The sequence below is a fragment of the Theropithecus gelada genome, chromosome 1 (assembly GCF_003255815.1).
Source record: "Theropithecus gelada isolate Dixy chromosome 1, Tgel_1.0, whole genome shotgun sequence".
NCBI classification, from domain to species: Eukaryota; Metazoa; Chordata; class Mammalia; order Primates; family Cercopithecidae; genus Theropithecus; species Theropithecus gelada.
This window is the reverse complement of record NC_037668.1, coordinates 29,606,179-29,626,167: the sequence shown is the minus strand read 5'-3', so window position 1 is coordinate 29,626,167 and position 19,989 is coordinate 29,606,179. Positions and strand designations below refer to the sequence as shown.

The 19,989-nt window shown below is 36.1% G+C and overlaps 1 pseudogene; it reads right to left on the bottom strand.

Moving 5' to 3' along the window:
* Positions 1-3,881: 3,881 nt before the first annotated feature.
* The window catches only part of LOC112621575, a 39,290-nt pseudogene continuing 23,182 nt past the window's right edge, over positions 3,882-19,989 (bottom strand).

Sequence of the window (19,989 nt, the reverse complement as noted above, 5' to 3'; positions counted from 1 at the left end):
CAAGAACAGAAAACCAAACACCGCATGTTCTCACTCATAGGTGGGAAATGAAGAATGAGATCACTTGGACTCAGCAAGGGGAACATCACACACCGGGGCCTATCATGGGGAGGGGGGAGGGGGGAGGGATTGCATTGGGAGTTATACCTGAAATAAATGACGAGTTGATGGGTGCAGCAGACCAACATGGCACAAGTATACATATGTAACAAACCTGCACGTTATGCACATGTACCCTACAACTTAAAGTATAATAATAATAAATAAATTAAAAAAAAAAAGAAAAATTAGAAGAAATCAAAATCATATCAAATATATTTTCTGATCACAACAGTGTAAAATTAGAAAACAATAACAGGAACCTTTAAAACTGTACAAATACGTGGAAATAAAAGAACATGTTCCTGAATCACCAATGAGTCAGCAAATATTTTTAAGAAGGAAATTTTAAAATTTCTTGAAATAAATGAAAATGGAAGCACAGCATACCCAAACCTTTGGGATACAGCAAAAGCATTACTAAAAGGGGATTTTATAGCAATAAATGCCTACATCCCCAAAATAGAAAGACTCCAAGTCAACAATTTAATGATGCACTTTAAGGAACTAGAAAAGCAAAAATGAAGTAAACCCAAAAAAGGTAGAATGGAAAAAAATAAAGATCTTAACAGAAATAAAGGAAATTCAGACTAGGAAAATAATCCAAAAGTGCAACAAAACAAAAAGTTGATTTGTTGAAAAGATAAAATTCACAAACTTTTAGCTAAAATAACCAAGAAAAGAACAGAGAAGACCCAAATAAATAACATCTGAAATGAAAAAAAAATCACAATTGATACCACAGAAATACAAAGGATCAATAAAGAGCATTGTGAACTACTATTCACCATCAAACTGGAGAAACTAGGGGAAATGTATAAATTCCTGAACATATAACCTACTGAGATTGAATCATGAAGAAATATAAAACCTGAATAGACTAATAATGTGTAATGATTTTGAAGCAGTAACAAGTCTTCTGTCAAAGAAAAGCTCAGGACTTGATAACTTCACAAGGGTTGTATTGGGCACTCTGAGGAGCTGGCCATGTGCAAAAAGTTTTCACCTTCTCCTAGGTGAGGTGAAAACTTTACCCACCATGTAGGAGGTAGATGCTGCTGGTAAATATAAGTATCTTCCAGTCTGGAACTCCATCCCCTATGGCTAAAGACTCACCTATTACTGGAGAGTCATATTTTTAAATAGAATTTTATATTCTGGGGAGCAAATGTTTTATGAATCTCCACAAAAATACTCTTGGAAGAAATATTATGGAATAACGTTATAAGATAATAACCTAATGTTTCCCTTCTTTTTAAAATTCTTATTATTCCAGGGCACATTTATTTGCCCCAGGGAAGGATAAACCCAAAAGAATGCAGGAAAAAGTCAACCGAATTTCAAAAATAATTTTATAAAGCTCAAAACTGAAACATTTGTATTGAAAGCTGAAATAATTTTTAAGTTTAGCACACTTTTCTAGAGTGGAAAACCTCTTTTAATTTACAAAGAATGATTTTGAATATCAAGAGCCTAAGTACTGAAGTACTTTGTATATGAAATGTAAACTGTGCATTGTGGAGTTGGAAATAACTCAGGCTTTCTTTTTTTTTTTTCCTTTGCCAAAATAAAACATAATCATCCAGCCTTTGGAGAAGATCTAACCATGGTTAGATATTGTGGAAAGCCCACTCTTGGTCCTACCCCAAATAAACCTGGAAGGAAGGAAGGAAGGAAGGAAGGAAGGAAGGAAGGAAGGAAGGAAGGAAGGAAGAAAAGGATCTGATTGAAGCAGAGAAGGTATGACTCTCACTTTTCAGAGAAGCCTCTTAGAAAAGGCTTGAATACTGGTGAAGTAGAAATGGGTGAGTAAGGCAGCAGGTGATGGCTCGATGACACCTCACTGAGTTTCATCCACTCCTCTACAGGATCAAGGGTGCAGTTAAATGACCAGGTGCCCTAAAGAAGTGGCAGAGAGAAGGCCAGAGAACCTAGAGTAGCCTCAAAATGGTCATAAGGAAGATGGGAAGTGCAGGGACTATACTGATAAGGACCATGGCAAGACCAGAATCATTTCTATTAATGGCAAGAGAGATGGCCACTGGGGCTCATGTATCTCCAGATAATCCAATCTGAGGAGGTGGAAATGAACCTGGATAAAGTTCTTCTTCTTTCAGAAAGCTGGAAACCTTGACCTGAACTTGATTCACCCCAAGTATAATGAGGAAGTGGAAGAAAGGGGAGAAGCAAAACTTTTAACTTTATTGTTTTTACTCATAACATGACTTATTAATCATTCATTGCTTGTGTTTACATGAAAAGGTTTAGATTGCTTTTTTCTCATCAAGCAGTTTGGGAACTGAGAAACACAAAGTAGAATGAATTGCAGAACTTTCTTAAAGTAACCTTTGTATACACTTGCATAGATAGCATATATAACTCACAATTAGATTACACATTTTATTTGATATTTCTGCATTTTTAAAATATTTTACAATGAGAATCCTGCATACTCATATATTTCTTGTATGTCTTCTTATAAATATCTTAGTATTGTAACATTAATTTGGTCAGTAATTATAACTATTAATCATAGTTTTAATCATCACATATTTTGTTCCACAAATTGGGTCTAAAATTCACCCTGATTTAAAAAAAATTTTTTCGAAGTGAGGAAGAGTAAATAAATAGTCTTTTATTAATCTACTTCTAACTCAGTTGCTTTAATTTTATGGAAATTGTCATGTCAAAAACCCTTACTGTTGACTTTGTTCAGTTTTTTGGGAGTAATGAAATTACCTAATTTTTCAGAAAGTTGTTATGTTGACTCTTTCATGTTTCCATTTAATTGTCTTTCTTTGCATTTGTGACTTGGCCTACAAAGGGAAAGAGAGGACCCAATCTGAAGTGATTTTAAAAATGAGTTTTGCTCCTTTTGACCCTCGCCTTGTCCCTCCCTTCTCATCTATCACTCCCATCTGCATCTGCTTCTAAAGTTTCTTTCTTCTTAGCCAATTTCATAACATTTTATAGCATTCTGCTCCCTGAACTATTTCCTCATCTTCTGATCCTGTTTACCTTGTTCATGAGGAAGGCATTTCTGTCAGTCCCACAAGGCCTTCTCCTCCATGTGGTTTATCTTCAGCCAGAAGAAGCAAATAATCAGACCAAGTTATGTGAGCTCTGTTCACAAGTCCCAAGTCTTGTAGCTGTCATATGCTGATTAGGAGTCTTCTCCACTCAATCTCCCACTACTCCTCACTTTCACCACCTAGTTCCCCTTCATTTGGAGTCCCCCATGTGGGTGACAGAAAATGTGCAGGGGATTGCCTGCAAATATTCTTTCTAAAAAGTTTTAGCTAGTTCCAAACCCATCTCTTAAAAGATAGCTACGTTCTTGCTTTGCTTATCTCATTAAAACACAAGGCAATTAGATTTCTGCACATATCCTTTTCAGTAGCCACTTGTTCAAGCATCCAATTTATGACAAAAGATTCAGTTGAGTAATTTCATGTGGTTTGCACTTCAGCAAGATGGACAGGTATCTTTAAATTTAAGTTTGAGATGAACACTAGATCATACTTTGGCCTTGTCATGATCTCCTTGAGTAGGGCCAGTGGATGTCTGTCTACAGACAAGTGACCTGTGTTTTTATTCTGTTTCGAAAGGGGTTCAGAAAATGAGCCTCAATTATTGCAGGGTAGCTCCTAGTTTCCCTTTTGCCTTGGCTCTGACTGTGATGTATGAGGCTTCAATGATTACATAAAATTCTGGCTCTATGACTTTACCAATAGGCTTCCATCTGGAAGGTACACACAACTATTTAAGAAGAGATTACCATCTTAGGGGAAGAATTTCCTACCCAGCACTCTCTGCAGAGCGTCCTGGACTTCTTTATTTCTCAGACTATACACAACAGAGTTTAGTAAAGGTGTTATGACAGTGTTGGTCACTGAGATTAACTGATCCTGATCTTTGGTATTCTCCAACTTGGGCTTGAAGTAGGCAATGGAAGCACCGCCATAGTGGATAATGACCACAGTGAGGTGGGATGCACAGGTGGCAAAGGTCTTCTTCTGGCCTCCAGCTGAGGCGATCTTGAGAATGGTGGAAATAATAAGGACATAAGAGTTGAAGAGGAAGGTGGCTGGGGCTGTGATGGCAAGGAGGCTGATAATTAAGGTCAGAATATCATTGGTCACTGGGGTAGCACAGGCTAGGTCCAACACAGGCCAAATATCACAGAAGAAATGCTCAATCAGTGGGGAGCAAAAAGGCAGTCGGAAAATGGCCACAGTCTGAACTAGTGAGAGTGAGAACCCTGTGGCACAGACTGAGGATGCCAGTATAACACACACTTTCCAATTCATGACGACTGAGTAGCCAAGTGGGTTGCAGATGGCCACATAGTGATCATATCCCATCACTGCTAGCAGGAGGCAGTTGGTGATGGCAAAGCCAAGGAAAAAAAAGAGCTGTCCCATAGCCCTCCGGGGAAATGGATTGGCTCAGGCCTACAAGGCTGGAACGCATGCATGGGATAATGACCAGGGAATAGAAAGTCTCTGAAGTGGATAGCACACTTAAAAGAAGTACATTGGCGTATGGAGGTGATGGTCAACATAGATTATAGCCAGAATGATGATATTCCAGCCAGAGTTAGGATATAGAGGGTGAGAAAGACCACAAAAAGTATGAGCTGATGTTCTTGAAAACTGGAGAAACCTTGGAAAACAAACTCTTAACTCTGTGTGACTGACTCTCTTCATTGAGAATCTCAGGTCTGAAAGAATAAAAGAAAGTCTGCACCATCTTTTAGCAAAAAATAACTGTGCTCTGGAGTACACTACGGAGAACAAAGAGGCAACACAGCAAAGACTCAATTCAAAACTCAGTGAATCTTCTTTAGGGACATGGCAGACTAAGTCCTCGGACTGAAAATAAAGAAAAATAAAATTTGAGCATTATTATTTAAAATTTTGATATAAAGCATTCTTCTTAAGTACACCTGGGTCATTTTTTAAAATGGTCATCAATGGGCCATGAAATTGGTCTCAAAATTTTTTTAAAAACTGGATCTTCTTAAAAGATAACCACATTCCCAGACTACAGTATAATTAAGATAGAAAATTTCATCTGGGTGCAGTGACTCACACCTGTAATCCCAACACTTTGGGAGGCAATGTTGGGCTGATCGCTTGAGTCCAAGTGTTCAAGACCAACCTGGACAACATGGCGAAACCCCATCTCAAAAGATACCAAAAAATAGCTAGGCATGGTGGCACTACATGCCTGTAGTTTTAGCTACTTGGGAGGCTGAGGCAGGGGGATCACTTGAGCCTGGGAGGCAGAGGTGGCAGCGAGCTAAAATTGTGGCACTGTACTCTAGCCTAGGCAACAGTGAGATGAAAGAAGAGAAAAGAAAGAAAGAAAGAAAGAAAGAAAGAAAGAAAGAAAGAAAGAAAGAAAGAAAGAAAGAAAGAAAGAAAGAAAGAAAGAAAGAAAGAAAGAAAGATTCACAAAAAATGCAAATGTTTGATAATGTAACCCACGGTTTAAAGAGGAACTCATAATGATAATTTAAAAAATTATAATTAAAGATAAAAGAGATGCATACCAAGATATGTTCAATCCATTTAGAACATACTAGAAGGAAAATTCTAGTACAAAATGCTTATTAGAGAGGAAGAGGCCAAAAGTAAGCTGAGCAGTCATCCTAGGAAGTTATAAAAGCAAGACCATGAAGGAAGTAGAAGGAAAAAAATAGTGATGATAGAGATGTTAATAATATAAAAGTAGGGTAAAATAGAGAAGATCCACAAAGATATAAATTAGTAAACTTTAAGTAAACTACTATTGAAACTGGGCAAGAAAAAAGAAGAGAAGACATAAATAAACTCTATTATAAATAAAAACACACAATTATGGACGTTTTAGGCACAAAAAGATGAAAAGTAACATTATAAACAGCTTTATCAATGAAATGGATACATTGTGTTGAATTTTCTAGCCAGCCCAGTAAGGCAAGAAAAGGGCATTAAAGATACAAGAATTGAGAAGGAAGAAATAAAACTGACATTTTTACAGTAGATATGACTGTGTACATAGAAAATTAATACATTTATAGAAAAAAATTAATATTGAATCAAGAATCAGAAAACCTGAAAAGCACTGTAGCTATTTTAAGAAGCAGTTAAAAACTATAAATAAATAAACCTCCATATCAAGACAATATACTGTGTTACAAAATATTCAAAGATAAATTAATTTCAGTATTATACAAACTATTTTAGAAAATGGAAAAGAAAGAAGTATTTCCCTTCTCATTTTACAAAGCTGGAATTATCTTGACACCAAACTTGACAGGCTAATCTTACTTACAAATATAGACATAAAATTCTTCAACAAAATACAGTGGGTCATTCCTATCTGTGGGTTCTGCATCCTTGGATTCAAACCAACCACAGATCAAAAATATTGGGAAAAATGAATTTGTACTGAACATGTACAGACATTTTTCCCATTATTTCCTAAACAATACATTGTAATAACTGTTTATATAACATTTACATTGTATCCGGTATTATACATAAGCTAGAGATGATTTGAAGTATACAGGGGGATGTTCATAGGTTACATGTAAATACTTCACTATTTTGTATCATGGACTTGAACATCTGTGAATTTTGATATCCATGAGAAGTCCTGGAACCAATCCCTCATGGATACTGAGAGACAGCTATGTTGTCAAACCAAATCCAGCAATGTATAATAAAATGGATACATGACAAAGTTGGTTTTGTTTCAGAATGTAAAGTTTGTTTACTATTTAAACAGTCCAATTATGTTTCCTCAAATAATCTCAAAAAAGTAATATGATTATTTTAATAGCTGCTACAAAAGCATTTTTAAAAATCAATGTCTACTTTGAGAACAACCCTTAGTAAACTAGGAATAAAATATTTTCTTTAAGTTGGTAAAGCATATGTATGCAATTCTACATCCAACATCAAACTTAATGGTAAGATATTGAATTAGTATCTTTAAGATCAAGAGAAGACAAGGGTGACTGCTTTATCCACTTCTCTTTGTCATTGTATTGAATATACTAGTCTAATAAAACAATAAAAGGACATTAAAGGTATAAGGATTGAAAAGAAAGAAAACTTACTTTCTTTTTATTTTAGGGATTCCAGGACATTTTATTCCTTTACCCTTTCTTTTTTTTTCTTTTTTTGGTGCTTCATTTTATTTTATTTTTTATTATACTGTAAGTTCTAGGGTAGATGTGCAAACATGCATTTTTGTTACATAGGTATATATGTGCCATGGCGGTTTGCTGCACCCATCAATCCATCATCTACATTAGGTATTTCTCCTAATGTTATCCCTCACCTAGCCTCCCTGCTAGGTGTGTGATGTTCCCCTCTCTGTGTCCATGTGTTCTCATTGTTCAACTCCCACATATGTGTGAGAACATGCAGTGTTTGGTTTTCTGTTCTTGTGTTAGCTTGCTGAGAATGATGGTTTCTAGCTTCATCCATATCCCTGCAAAGGACGTGAACTCATCCTTTTTTACAGATGCGTAGTATTCCATGGTGTTTATGTGTCACATTCTCTTTATCCAGTCTATCATTGATAAGCATTTGAGTTGGTTCCAAGTCTTTGTTATTGTGAATAGTGATGCAATAAAGATTCATGTGCATGCGTCTTTATAGTAGAATGATTTATAATCCTTTGTGTATATACTCAGTAATGGGATTGCTGGGTTGAATGGTATTTCTAGTTCTAGATCCTTGAGAAATCGCCACACTGTCTTCCACAATGGTTGAACTAATTTACACTCCCACCAAGAGTGTAAAAGCGTTCCTATTTCTCCACATCCTCTCCAGCAGCTGTTGTTTCCTGACTTTTTCACCATTCTAATTGACATGAGATGGTATCTAATTGTGGTTTTGATTTGCATTTCTCTAGTGACACCAGTGATGATGAGCATTTTTTCATGTTTGTTGGCTGCATAAATGTCTTCTTTTGAGAAGTGTCTGTTCATATCATTAACCCACTTTTTGATGGGGCTGTTTGTGTTTTTCTTGCAAAATTGTTTAAGTTCTTTGTAGATTCTGGATATTAGCTCTTTGTCAGATGGAGAGATTGTAAAAATTTTCTCCCATTCTGTAAGTTGCCTATTCAGTCTGATGATACTTTCCTTTGCCTTCAGAAGCTCATTAGTTTAATTAGATCCCATTTTGGTGTCAAGATATTTTGGCTTTTGTTGCCATTGTTTTTGGTGTTTTAGTCATGAAGATTTTGCCCATGCCTATGTCCTCAATGGTATTGCCTAGATTTTCTTTTAGGGTTTTTATGGTTGTAGGTCTTACATTTAAGTCTTTAATCCATCTTGAGTTAATTTTTGTAAAAGGTGTAAGGAAGAGATCCAGTTTTAGCTTTCTGCCTATAGCTAGCCAGTCTTCCCAACACCATTTTTTTTTTAAATTATACTTTAAGTTCTAGGGTACATGTGCATAATGTGCAGGTTTGTTACATATGTATACTTGTGCCATGTTGCTGTGCTGCACCCATCAACTCGTCAGCACCCATCAACTCGTCATTTATATCAGGTATAACTCCCAATGCAATCCCTCCTCCCGCACCCATGATAGGCCCCGGTGTGTGATGTCCCCCTTCCTGAGTCCAAGTGATCTCATTGTTCAGTTCCCACCAACACCATTTTTTAAATAGGGAATCCTTTCCCCATTTCCTGTTTTTGGCAGGTTTGTCAAAGATCTGATGGTTGTAAATGTGTAATGTTATTTCTGAGGTCTCTGTTCTGTTCCATTGGTTTATATATCTGTTTTGGTACCAGTATCATGCTGTTTTGGTTACTGTAGCTTTGTAGTATAGTTTGAAGTCAGGTAACGTAATGCTTCCAGCTTTGTTCTTTTTGCTTAGGATTTTCTTGGCTATGCAGGCTCTTGTTTGGTTCCATATGAAATTTAAAGTAGTTTTTTTCCAGTTCTGTGAAGAAAGTCATTTGTAGTTTGATGGGGATAGCATTGAATCTATAAATTACTTTGGGCAGTATGGCCATTTTCATAATACTGATTCTTCCTATCCATGAGCATGGAATGTTTTTCCATTTGTTTGTGTCCTCTCTTATTTCCCTGAGGAGTGATTTGTAGTTCTCCTTGAAGAGGTCCTTCACATCCCTTGTAAGTTGGATTCCTAGGTATTTTATTATCTTTGTAGCAATAGTGAATGGGAGTTCACTCATGATTTGGCTCTCTCTTTGTCTGTTATTGGTGTATAGGAATGCTTGTGATTTTTGCACATTAATTTTGTATCCTGAGACTTTGCTGAAGTTGCTTATCAGCTTAAGGAGATTTGGGGCTGATACTATGGGATTTTCTGAATATACTATCATGTCATCTGCAAATGGAGGCAATTTGACTTCCTCTTTTCTTAATTGAATACCCTTTATTTCTTTCTCTTGCCTGATTTCCCTGGCCAGAACTTCCAACACTATGTTGAATAGGAGTGGTGAGAGAGGGCATCCTTGTCTTGTGCCTGTTTTCAAAGGAAATGCTTCCAGTTTTTGCCTGTTCAATATGATATTGGCTGTGGGTTTGTCATAAATAGCTCTTATTATTTTGAGATACATTCCGTCAGTACCTAGTTTATTGAGAGTCTCTAGCATGAAGGGCTGTTGAATTTTGTCTAATGTCTTTTCTGCATCTATTGAGATAATCATGTGGTTTTTCATTGTTTCTGTTTATGTGGTGAATTACTTTTATTGATTTGCATAAGTTGAACCAGCCTTGCATCCCAAGGATGAAGCCAACTTGATTGTGGTGGATAAGCTTTTTGATGTGCTGCTGGATTCAGTTTGCAGTATTTAATTGAGGATTTTTGCATTGATGTTCATCAGGGATATTGGCCTGAAATTTTCTTTTTCTGTGTGTGTCTCTGCCAGATTTTGATATCAGAATGATGCTGGCCTCTCACAATGAGTTAGGGAGTATTCCCTCTTTTTCTGTGATTTGGAATAATTTCAGAAGGAATGGTATCATCTCCTCTTTGGACCTCTGGTAGAATTCAGCTGTGAATCCGTCTAGTCCTGGACTTTTTTTGGTTGGTGGGCTATTAATTAATGCCTCAATTTCAGAATCTGTTATTGGTCTATTCAGGGATTAGACTTCTTCCCGGTTTAGTCTCGGGAGGGTGTATGTGTCCACAAGTTTATCCATTTCTTCTAGATTTTCTAGTTTGTTTGCTTAGAGGTGTTTATAGTATTCTCAGGAAATATAGAGAACGCCACTTTCTTTTTTATAGATGATGTGACTGTGTACACAGAAAATCTAAAATAAATTTCTGATAAATTATTAGAATTGTTAAGAAAGTTTAACAAACTTTTTGGTACAAAATTTATATGTAAAAATCCACTGTATTTCAGTGTTTCAACAAATGATAGCAAATTAAGTATGAAGCCACTATTATTTACAATAGGTTCAAAAAATATAAAGTATCCATGAATAAAGACCTTTATATCAAGAATTACAATACCTTAGCAAACACTAAAAGAGACAGAAATAAATGGTTATGCTTATGAATTGGAAGATATAATATTATGATATTACAATCAGTGCACCATTGACCCATGAGTTCAATGCAATTCCATCAGAATCCTAAATAGATCGTTTTGAATCATTTGTGTTTTGGATTGACAACTAATATTAAATTTCATATGGAAGCACAAACATCCAAGAATAGCCAAACATTCTTGAAGAAGAGAAACAAATGGAGAGAATTTGTCCTTCAAATACCATTTCCTATAATAAAGCTGTAGTAATTAAGAAGGCATGGTTTTGGCACAGCAATAAGCACTCAAACCAATGGGAGAAAATGGAGTTCTAAAATTATTCAAATGGGGCTAGCGTTCCTGACTGATGGAAAGCACCGACTAGTCAACTAATGCAACAGTTGCTCATTCATATGAGGAGAAAATGAAATTAGGGTAGCTTACACCATACAAAATTCAATCACAAATGTACTAAAAACCTATAAAGAAACAAAAAACCCTATTAAATATTTAGAAGACACTATGTGAGAATATTTTTAAAACTTAAGATAAATGATTTCTTAAACAAGGTACAAAAAAGCAAAAAATAATGATAACATTTATCATATAAAATTAATTTGTATTTTCCAGAATCACAAAAAAGAAAAAAAGCAAGGTAAAAATAGAGAAAAGATATGTGCAACAAAAAAACAGATAAAATACTAGCATTTGGAGTATCTAATAGATTTGAAATCAAAGAGAAAAAATCAGTTTAATATAATGATAGATAAGAGGAATAAATTGGAATTTCATATGAGAGGAAGCACAAATGCATATAAACATGTGAACAGGTCTTTAACATCATTAGTATCCAGGGAAAAATAAGACCACACCCCAAAAATTAAGACCATAGACCATTTCATTCTCATAAGATGGTCAATAGTCAAAATTGTGACAAATATAGAGCAAGGGAAGCTCCAGTCTCCTACTGGTGGGAGAGTAAATTGATACAATCATTTTGGAAAACAGTTTGATATTACCTGCTACAGTTGAAACCAAACATGTTCTATAAACCAGGAATTCTACTGCTAGATATTTAATCCAGAAAACCTTAAAAGACAAATACACAAAGTTTACAGTTGTGTTTGTTTAAACAAAAAGAAAAAAAGGAAAACTGAAACAAGTCAAATGTTCTTCAGAACTAGAAGGAACATTTAAATTGAAATAAAATTTCACAATGAGGTGCGATAGAGCATTGAATGAATTACTATAGAGGAAGGGTGGGCACACCAAAGCCTATAGAGCAGTCAAATATTTTTATAAATAAAGTTTTATTGGAGGACAATCACATCAATTTGTTTATGTATTGTGTATGGCTGCTTTCATACTATAATAGAGTTGAGTGGCTGCAACAGAGACTGCATGGCCTGCAAAGACTAAAATAATTACTAACTAGTCCTTTACAAGAAAAGTTTGCTGACTCATATTAAAGATAATTAAAGGAACTAATAACATTTTTTCAAATCAACATGAATTAATCTCAAAGTTATTATGATTGTGTTGAATAATGGAAGCAAATCATTTATACATCATATAGAGAGATTATGATTGAGCAATTATATATAAATTCAATATATTATATATGGTGCGTGTGTGTGCATGTATCATGTGTGTGTATCCCATTTATTTAACATTCAAAGGAAGGCAGGATTAGATAATGTATTATTTAGGGATACCCTAGTTTTTAAAAATATGGAAATGCTTTAACCTAAAGTTCATGACAGTGACTAGTTGACATATATTTAAAGTTTTTGAAAGAAGCATTTATGAGGCTTCTAGATTCATGATGATATTCTAATTCTCAGCCTGGGTAGAGGGGACCTAAGTGTTTATTTTGTTATTCCTCTTAAAATGTACATTTTTGCATACATTTTTATACACATACCATTTTTTACAATAAAACATACAATGTTACACATCTAGAAAAGTGTTCATGATATTGTTCAATGTAAGAAATATTACAAAACAGTAAAGGTCATATGATCCCAATACTGTAAACAAAAGAAAGATATATATCCATATATATGTAAATATGTGCACATAGAAAAAAACACTCAGAGGATTCATAAATAAATATATGTAACATTTGTAAACAAAAAGTAATGCAACATTATTTTTAAAATATGTATTATGCAGCTTTAAACATAATGCATATGATAATTTTATAATTCAGTGGAAAACACTAAGCGAAAAAGCAGGATATGATGTAGTATATACAGAATAATCTCAATTATATGAATATCTACATAGAGAAAGCCTGAATGGAAATCATCTAAATGTTAGTAGAACATGGTTCTGCATGGTGTAATTATGGGTGTCTACCATCTCCTAATTTTTCCCAAGTGTCCATGATAAATATGTATTACTTATGCAGTGGGTTTGAGGATATGTTCAAGTTTTTAAGCCTTTCTTGAGGCCATTCTCTCAACCATATTTCCATCTAGATATCCCTCCCTTCTTGGTTCTCTTTGCATTTCATTCCTTCTACTATAGCACTTGTCACCTTCAATTGAAATTATTATCTGACATTTCAACTAGATTTTAAGCTTTCTTATTACAGAGATCATTCTCAATTCCATATCGCTAAAGCTGTCCTAATTTTTGACATACTTTAAGTTTTTGATAAGTATGTATTAAATGAACTAATGAATAAGGGAATGCTCTTAAGGTAGTTCCAGTCTGAAGAAGGAGACCCTCACCTCTGCCAGATATACACAGAAATACTTATTTGGGCTCACAGAAATCAAGAAATGTATTTAAGTGAGAATCTCGACTACAGAGCTATAGGGCAGTGAGAGGTAGAGAACATGGTCTCTTCCTTTAGGGAAACTGCAGGCATGTGGAGCATATGAAGCACCCAAGCAAAAGAAAGACAGAGAAACTGGCATACAGATAGATAGGAAAGGATAAAATCCACAGAGCTCATTAAGTTGCAGAAGCTGAGAAGCTGCTAGAACTAAAAGACATGAAACGGCAGTGTAGGAAAAGATGGACAGATAAACTAAATGCTGACAAACCATTAAGAAGGGACATGAACAATTATTCTGAGTTAGTTTTCCAATTCTTAAATTAAGTTTTTGTGAATAGCTCTTTTTTCTAAAAAGATGGTAAAAACATATATGATTTTTTTTGCATTTTACAGTTTTCTTTATTCTTCAAAGTCATAATAAATCTATCAGAAATAACTATGTGGTAGAAATGTGAGAAAACTGAATTCCAAAAAGGAAAAAGGAATATCACACATTTAGTTCATGGCAGAGCTATCTTGGAAACTCGACTCTCTTGACCCTGAACACTGAGTCCTTTGCTATTAAAAAATGTCTTACTGGAAGAAAAAATTATTTTTATCTCAGCTGAGATACTGATACATGAAACACTGATATACAGAAGTGAATGAACCTTCTTTAGGACAACATTTTTTTAAAAAAGGAATCATTGTATCTTATTCTGAGTTGCTTTTGATGTCTCTGTGAAGAGGCAGGAACATGGACTGTGTAAGTGTTACCCAATTTCCTCATAGTTCCTGACGTAGCTACTAACATCTGATAGGAAGGTGAGGCTCAGAGGAAAATGGTGTTACTTTTATTTGTTCTCTGCTGTGGCAAGTCTAGTATCTATCTGCCTAGAATCCTTAGCCTCATTCTAATTCACATCCACCTATCTCTCTCTCACACACACCCATACACACACACACACACACACTTATGCTGAGTACATTTTTCTGAAAGTAGTGATCCTGATGCCCCCATGCAATGTTGCCGAAAAGGGGCAGGAACAGTAATCCTGACCAGGACTGTGCATGATAGATAAGGGGTGTCAACGTAGCATAGAGACTCTCAAAGCTGATGGAAAAAATGAAGGTGACCCTTATACTCTAAATGGCTGAGGAGTTAGAAAATAAAATGCAGAAATTAACATTTGGTTAACGTACACCAGCCTAAAAGCTAGTGATTGCTCTGCAAGGAAATAAAATATTCCCATTTGATAGGTGGAGAATTTGAGGTTCAGTCAGATAAGCTACTTAAGTCAGACTCACAGATCTAGTAATTGGCAGTAGTAGGTGTGAAACAAAGATATTTCTGACCCCAAATCCCATGCATTTTCACCAAATCAGTGCCGTACTAAATGAATTTTCAGGCAAGGTGTTCAGATAAGAGAAGAAGGAGACAACAGCTGTATGAAAAATGCCTAACTCTCAGCCTTATTGATTCAAAAGATGCCAGGGACATCAGGAACTGATGACAATTCTGGGAGTTACGAGAGTTGTCTTATTTACTCTTCCGTCCACGATTTTCTGCAGCTGATTTTATTATTTAAACATAAAACTTATAAGAATACTATATTTCACTTTATAAGTCATCAGGTCTCAATCAGCCATCATACAAGACACAAGGAAATTATGAAACTCAAATATCACAAAAATAATCAGAAAACCGAAGAGAAAAAGGAAGTATATCAGAAAATTTAAAATCAAGTTTCCTCTGCTATTTTTTCTATCATAACCACTTACTTTTTGCAAACTTGGAAGAGGAAATGAGAGAAATTCTCCTTTTAGCTGGTATATTGGAACATGAAAAATAAATAAATAAATAAAATAAACAAAACAAAACAAAACAAACCCTGAGATTAGACCCTCTCCAAAAGGTCTAGTAGCAGAAACTGAAAGCTTCAAGCCTGGATGATCAGCACTTCCTGAGTGTCAGAAGGAAGCTTCGAGTAGGGTGACTAATTCAAGGTCCAGAGCATTGACTCCTCTGGCTTGGGAAAGTCTTCCTGTAGAGTTGAAATCTCTTGCAACTCCAAATCCAGGAACTCTGTTTACTCCTGAAAAAGAAGCAACTTCATCTGATCTAGAATTCTGAGGACTTCCCCTTGAGAATCATTCCAGAGCACAGACGAAAGCAGAGTTTGTGACTCTGTCCCGGGGATCTGATTAGGACTTTGGGCAATTAGTAAAACAAAACTCATTGCCTGTGGTTATTGACTCACCGAAGCAGCTTGTATCTTAGAATGTAAAATCTATTTTGTTAACAAACCAATGAACCCAGAAGAAACCTGCAAAATAAAATGGTCTATTTATTATCTGTTTGAGAATCATTTCTTCATTTATTAAACCAATAAATATTAATGGAGATCTACTTATGTGCGAGGAATTATGCTGAGTATTGAGGATACAAGCATGACAAAAACAGTCATAGTGTTTGCTCTCATAGAGACTATCAAGGAGGGAGGCATACAGAACTATAGCTAATCCATTGTTATCTTTGTGCAAATTGGCAAAAGGAGACTCTTCGTGTAGATGCAGCCAATGTACACACTCCTTGGTGAGCAGAGACTATATTTATACAATTAGTAAAAGGGCACTCCTGCTTATAGACAGAGGGAGATCTATAACAGGATGCATGGCTTGTCAAGTGGACTGTGAGCTGGATTTTATCCCTCATTCTCTCCCTGATTAGGTATCCTTGTCCTTGTCCAGTGAATAGCCTTTGCACCTAGGCATATTTCAAATAAATCATCTCACAAGTAAATGCATTATTATGAACAAAAATAAATGCTATAAGGAAAGGTATGAGTCATTATGAGAGTATACAACAGAGAAGGCAGGTTGTCCCAGCCTGGGAAGACTTTAAATACTTTTCTGAGGAATGATGTTCAAGCAGGAATATTTAAGATAGATACAGGTCAACCAGGAAAGAAATTTTAAGATAGAGAGAAAAACATGAGTGAAGGACTTGAGAGATTAATGATAATAACTCATTCTGAGAAGTGATAGAAGGCAAAATTGTACACACCGTCTGAGGGAGAGATGATGTTAGAAGGTAATAGGGGATGAGATCATACAGAGTCTTGTGCCACTTTGTAAGGCCAATGTGGAACCAGCAAAGCTTTTAAAACCGTGAATAGCACAATCAGATGTGCATTTCAAAAAGTCTAGTTGGAATGAGAAAAATGAATTGGAGAAGCAAATTTGGAAGCAGAAAATTTAATTAGGAAGATCCTGCAGTTCTCCAATGGAAACATGATGAGAGCTGGAACTAGGGTGGTAGACATGAAGATGATTTTGGCTTGTTGGGACACATAGAACCAGCTCACAATAGTCATCCTACGATGCATGGTCAAGAGACCTGCCTTTACCAATGCTAGCAGTGATTTGAGTCATTTATCAGAAGATGTTTCTCTAGAGAAAGTGCAACTTTTTAAAGAAGTCTGAAGGGCCTGCATTATAATACTCCTGTTGTAGCTTCATAAAATACCAACTTAATTCTCTACATGGAGAATCATTATAGCCTCTCACCCAATTTCAGACTAGAGTCCTTGAATGAAGAACTGGCCATGTACCTTTAAGAACAGACCCTGTGATATTGCCACAAATAAATATTTTAAACACACATACCAGTCACTATAAAAAATAAACTCTGGTTGATTACGTGGGATCTACTGAGTTGTAAGGCTTTAATGGTAGAGCTGCTTGCATTGTATTCTTGACTAACTTCAGAGCCTTCTCTTGTTTTGGGCCCTACTGAAAACTGAAGGTATCAGGAATTACTTAGGAAAAGGTTTGAAGTAGCTGATGTGTAATATACTGCAAAATGTGTCTATTTCAAATAATACATTTAGAAATAGGGAAATAAATAGGGTGTATTTGGGAATCGCTGGACATGTTACGAAATAAATTCAGAACAAACTTTGCTAATTTTAGTTGACCTTCGTGAGCCTCTATGCTACATCGTTGCTATGGTCTGAATGTTTCTGCCAAAACTCATGTTGAAATTTAATTGTAATTGTAACAATGTTGAGAGGTAGGACTTTTAACAGGTGACTAGGTCATGAAGACTCTACTCCCATGAATGGGCTAATACTGTTATCAGCAAAGTGCATTAGTTATTACGAGAATGGGTTCTTGATAAAAAGGATGAATGTGGCCCAATTTTCTCTCTGCCTCACATGCATGCTTGCTTCCTCATTCTACCATGGGCTGACCCTCATCAGATGCCAGTGCCATTCTCATGGGCTTCGGCTCCAGAACAGTGAGTCAAACTTCTGTTATTTATAAAATTATCCATTCTGTGGTATTCTGTTATAGCAACAGAAAATGGACTAAGACAATTGTGTTTGGTATCCATGGATAAGTGTCAGTTCAGAGGCAGTGTCTACTAATCTCTCCAAAGTGTGAATATATTCTTTATAATCAGTTACCTTGGTGAATGAATGCAGGTTCCTTTAGGCAAGATCACAAAAAGAATTTATATTATGTATGTACAGCAATGTCATAGGGTGCATCCTCAAGAGGGTATCACCATTCAAGAGGTCCTGGGAAGATAAACTTGAGCTAGTCTGGAAATTAGATGAGAGGTATAATTCTTCATTATGGTGACTCAAGTCAGGATTATGCTCGTCAGTCCCAGAGATTTTAAAAACATTATTACTATTATATGGATCTATTTTTCATTCTATTTCAGTCTCAGGAATGCCATAGTCAATTATGTAGCACCAAAGAGTTCTGCAAGCAAACAGTTCTAAAGACTACTGCTACCCATTTTATTAATCACGTATACTCTTTATTATCCAGTAGGTACATGGTGACACTTTGTTCTTAATGGGATTTCATTCTTCCTATTGAAATCAGTGAACCATTCAATGGCAACATCTCACATATTCAATTATAGTTGGTAGAAAATAGTCACTGTTAAGATTTCCCCTGGTTGAGTCCACATTTCAGCAACTGAGCAAACAGCAACAGCTATTCTAATCTCCTTGATCAGATGTATTGGGCCTGGAATCTCTGGCTAAGTACACACGTCCATACACGTTGCCTATATCAATGTTGTGTTTCTTCCTCTTCTGTCTAACAAATTTAGAATCAATTCTTACACACTTTTCCCAGGTTTCCGATACTGTGAATTAGGGGTCTTCTGAGACTTGACACTAGTTTTGGATTAGGAGGCAATGGAGCCATAGAGAGAGTGAAGTGGACAGAGTTTCTAGTAATGGTGGCCAGAAAAGGTCATCAATTCCCTTTTACAAAACAAATATAAAATGGATGGAATTATCATAAGCAACCATTTCAGGACACTGGAAATTGATGAAAGGCAGATAAGAAATTAAGAAACATTTATGCTCAAAAAATAACTAGAGCCTCAGATAAGAATAGCAAGAGTCTGTTTTTTTGCTTTTTGTTGTTGTTGTTTCTGTTTTCGATGTTGTTTTTGTTTTTTTAGTCTGTGGATGCTCCCAAAGTCTTCCTCATGCCCCCAGGTCAGTGGGTAGAAACTTTGGTTTTATCTGATTGAAGTTGGTTGTAAAAAAACAGCAGCTCTGGTGTCAGAAAAGTCAATCTATATTTGCAGCAGGGGTTGGGTGAGAAAGTCCAGCTTCAAACAAAAGAGACCACCTGAGAAAGCCTCATTAAAAATGAAAGCCAGGTGAGACCTGAGAACTGGCTGGAACTTTGGCTACATTCACAGCTTGGACACAAGTTGATCAACAGGGGGTGCAACCTCAGGGGCTCTAGGTGTTTGTTTACAACCTCTGTCCCATAGTTAACCATTAAGCAATATAGTCAATGGGAAAATCCTAGAATTCTAGGCTAAAAACTTAATTAAAAACCAAGACTACACTAGCATCCACATTCAGCAGATTCTGCATTTAAGTTGGAGAAAGTAATTTAAAAAGGCAAACAACAAGAGTGACATTTGAAAACATAAAACAAAATCCAGAGTTGCTACAAAATGTTCTGTTATTAACCATATATTATAAATCATGTAAAGACACAGAAAAGTGAGAGTCAAACTCAGGGGACAAAAACAGTCAATAGAAATTGTTTTGAATGACCCCATATGTTGATTTACCAGGCAGAGGTATGAAAATAGATTTTATAAAATGTTTAGAGAATTAAATGCAACTATGTACAACGAATTAAAAGAAAAATATCATGCGGGAGCAAGATGGCCGAATAGGAACAGCTCCAGTCTCCAACTCCCAGCGCGAGCGACACAGAAGACCGGTGATTTCTGCATTTTCAACTGAGGTACTGGGTTCATCTCACTGGGGAGTGCCGGACCATCTGTGCTGGTCAGCTGCTGCAGCCCGACCAGCGAGAGCTGAAGCAGGGTGAGGCATTGCCTCACCTGGGAAGCGCAAGGGGAAAGGGAATCCCTTTTCCTAGCCAGGGGAACTGAGACACACAACACCTGGAAAATCGGGTAACTCCCACCCCAATACTGTGCTTTAAGCAAACAGGCACACCAGAAGATCATATCCCACACCTGGCCGGGAGGGTCCCACACCCACGGAGCCTCCCTCATTGCTAGCACAGCAGTCTGTGATCTACC